At 28.2% G+C, this 4,255-nt stretch overlaps 1 pseudogene; it reads right to left on the bottom strand.

Moving 5' to 3' along the window:
• LOC111026668 lies at positions 1 to 3,220 on the bottom strand (annotated as a pseudogene).
• Positions 3,221 to 4,255: the final 1,035 nt, after the last annotated feature.

Below are 4,255 nucleotides of genomic sequence, written 5' to 3'. Positions count from 1 at the left end.
TTAGTAAGAAAACCTAGATTGAAAGGGTACTGAACCGGCACCCATAAAATAGTCCGCAAAATAGTCACGTACTTGCGTACCTTGCGGACGAGCTCCTGCAGCTCCGCCATTTTCAAAGTCCTCCATGACATTAGAAAGAGTATCTTCAAATTTGTAACCATTTCTTCTTCGTACAAAGTTGTGAAGAATGCAACAAGCTTTTATAATGTCGTCTGCGTAGTCTGGTTCGACTAAAATTGGACTGTGTAGAACTCTCCATTTATTTGCAAGAATACCAAAAGCACATTCCACTAATCTTCGAGCGCGGGACAGTCTATAGTTAAACACTCTTCTTGTTGCGTTAAGACCACGTCCTGGATATGGCCTTAATAAATTCTTGTGCAAACCAAAAGCTTCATCTCCTACGATAACGTAAGGTTGCGGAGAATCTGTTGTATTGGGTAAACAAGCAGGGGCTGGAAGATTTAATTGGTCAGAATAAAGTTTTTTTCCAAACGGACAATCTTTAAACACGGTAGAATCGCCTTCTCGACCATACGCCCCCACATCGATAGACACAAAACAATATTCTGAATCAACAACTGCCATTAGAAGAATAGAAAAATATTTTTTGTAGTTAAAAAACATAGTACCACTATTTTTTGGATTGATACAGCGAATGTGCTTTCCATCTACAGCTCCGACTAAATTTGGAAAATTAGTTTTTATATAAAACTTATTTGCTATATCTAACCATTGATTATTATTAGGTTCGGGCATTTCTTCTGCTTGCAAAATGGTCCATAAAGCTTGACAGGTCTCTCGTATTATTGTGTTAATAGTACTTCTTCCCAACAGAAATTCATACTGAAGTGCAACGAAATTTGTACCAATTGATAAATATCTATAATAACATTTTAAGTGATCCAGTAATCGTTTTATAATAGAAATAAATTAAAAAAATTAAGAATATATTATATTATATTTATATTAATTATTAATATTAATACGGTAACCATTAAATCGAATTAATATTATTTGTATATAATAAAATACTTTAGAAGTGTCGTAAACATTTGAACTTCAAACTCATATAGAAATTTAATTTGACTTTTATTTTTGATAAATTTAGAAACACTTATAAGGAACCTTCTATTCAATTTTAAAATATAGGATTTAAATATGACCATTTTTATGAATTTCTAATTCGAAATAATTCGCACATTTTCGTGATTTTTATGAATTTTGTCAAAATTACTCTCATATAAAAAATTATTGTGGACTTAACAAATTTTTTTAAATTATTTTCAATTTTATATGCCTTTAAATAGCTCAACATGAATCAAAATATTTTGCAAGTTTTATACACAGAAAAAAAACATTTAAAAAAAACACATCATTGTAAATTCAAATAGCTCTGCTCAGAATCTAAAATTATATTAATAATATTAAATTTGTTTGCATTTTTTGTTTGAGGTCCTCTTTTAATCTTGTATATTTTAAATATGAATATTTAATAAACAAATAAAGCATATTATATTTATTTTTTATCATTTTAATAACATGTTAAATTAAAATAAACATCGTTTACTGCAGTTGAAGATTTAAAATCAAAATGGAAGAACATAAGAGATAACTATACAAGGTCCGTAAATGAGACGAGAAAAACAAAGAGTGGATCTGAAGCTAAATCGACAAAAACATATGCATACGGAGATGTACTATCTTTTCTGATACCTGTGGTAAAAAAACGAAAGTGAGTAAAATTTGAATTATACATACTTAACATTTTCACTGGTTGTTTATATTAGCATTTTCTATACACGATAAAATTTTCAAAATATTTTGATCTGTTTTGAACTATATTTACGGACATTTTCAGTTTTCAATTTTTTTAGTTTATTTCTATGAATATCAATAAAATATATTTATTGGGTAAAAAGCTTGAAAATTTGAAAATATTAAAAATAATCACATTTTTTTTTTTATAAGCATTTAAAAATGCATTTTGCAACCTTTTTATCAAATTCAAAATTAAAAAATTATTTTATATTTAAAACTAAAAAAATGTATAAAATATTCAACTTTTATAGCGATTAAACTTTTTTCACTTTCCAACCTTTTTAATTTTATAAAAGAAAAATATGCAATATTTTTAGTATGTTTTTTAGTATTCTAATTTTTTTTTTTAAATTAAATTCAGGACAACCGGCAATATGGATAATCCCGAAAATATTACCTTGACGAATCAAATAATGATATTTTTGATGGAGAAAATGTTGTATCACAAGGGACTGTTCCGGCGTCCGATGTATCTACCAGAAAAAAAAAGAATTATCAAAATAATGTAGACTTTCAAAATACCCTGGTTGAATTTATGAAAAATTCCCCCCTAAAACCCCCCGAAGAATTCGATGCCGATAAAGCTTTTTTATTATCTTTTTTACCAGATCTAAAAAAAAATGAACGATCACCAAAAGTTGGATTTAAAAATTGAATTTATGAATGCAGTCAAACGAATTATTACAGCTCCAAGTTATACCAACTATTCTAACCAACAACATTTGACTAATCATCAAATTCATCAACCTACAAATGCATTTCTTCCACATTTCCAAACCAGCTTCCCACCTTATTCATACCCATCTACTTTTCCAGCTGAACTTAATAATCCTGTAACTTCAAATACTGAAGGGGATCGTATTTAATTTGAAGTTATTATTACTATTTTTTATTTTTTATTTTTTAAAGGGTTTGTTTGAAATAAGTACTATCATATTTTTTTTAATATTTGTTATGTATACAATAAGTTGTTATTTAATTGAACTATTATACTAAGAAAATGTATTGATTCGGTTTAAATTAAAGATTTATCCTGGTTTGATAAAAAAAAAAAAAATATATTTTTTATCATTAATTGCTAATAACAAATTTTACCTGATTGTCAAAGTAAGTCTTTCCTCAGCACATATCGGACTTCGAAATTTCGTTTCCTGTTTGGTGATGTAAGGTCGAATTTTCATCATAAGTTCATCAAATGAAGCAATCGGTAATATGTAAAAAATTTATCAGAATTTAATCTAATTTTTTCATAGAAATTCAAAAATCTTCTAGTTTCTTCTCGTGTTGTATTAAATGGATGGATCCAGTACCGTCTATCTCTTTTCGGAGGGTTTAAGTAGCCAAAATAGTTGGCAACTTGTACAACTTTCATAACTTGCATATAATGATCATAATCCATGTTTAGTGTAGTTTTTAAAGAATAAATATTTATAATTTTATAATTTATAATGTTTAATTAACACAACTGATGTGTATGGTATCTAATTCCCAAATGATAAATGAACACAAACTTCCGCGGTTTTGCCGCGCTGGTGTAGTTCGTGTACACCGCGCGGCAAAATCTAACGCGGTTTCGACCGCGCGGCGGAACCGCTATAGTGTGACCAGGCCCTTAGCTGTTTACGTCACCTTTAAAACATGAATATCGCATAGTCACCACATACATATAATAAATTAATAATAAAAAATATTATTTTTATAGGTAGAAACACTAATGTAGTTGTGCCTATTTTTCGTTTGCATAGACACTACGAATCAGTATGTGAATAGGTAAACGGAACATGATATAACTAATTTAAATAAAAACAATTAACATAACATATAATTACATAATTCTTAAACTGCAGTATGGTAGACAGTACTACTTCGGTAGTAAACTTACCTGTTTCCGTAAAATGTTATCTCCAACAAATGACATCGTTAAACAGATTAAACTTTTAATTAGTAAATGTAAACTTACTGCAAAAGTAATAATGTACTATGTACATTTGTTAGAAAGTGTTGCGATTTATAACCCAACTTTAAATTTATTGATTTGTATAATTCGGTATAGTTATGGTTTCGGTATAATTACCTTGGTAATGACGCCAATAAAATTTAGTATTTATTTCTATACTTTTAAAACAAATAATTATTAAGTGACATAGGGAGACATCTACTTTATAGTTTCGATGCAATCGAACATAAACTAATAGTTTGGCACCCTTGACATTTAAAAAATGCAACCCAACGTGCAAGGTTTCTTATCACTAGCTTCCCGAAAATATTGTTCAACTAGCTTTGTTCACACAACTTCACACACGTTTTAAAAATAACAAATAAAAAAGATGAACATTTTAATTTGTCTTTTATATTACAAATAACTGTTTAAATTTGTTTACTGTTAACCTGAATATTATTAAAGGGGATTTTTTTACTAGTAAAGACTTACCTC

This window comes from Myzus persicae, unplaced genomic scaffold, assembly GCF_001856785.1.
Source record: "Myzus persicae strain clone G006 unplaced genomic scaffold, MPER_G0061.0, whole genome shotgun sequence".
Lineage (NCBI taxonomy): Eukaryota > Metazoa > Arthropoda > Insecta > Hemiptera > Aphididae > Myzus > Myzus persicae.
Note: the sequence above shows the minus strand (reverse complement) of the source record. Positions and strands in the feature narration are given on the sequence as shown.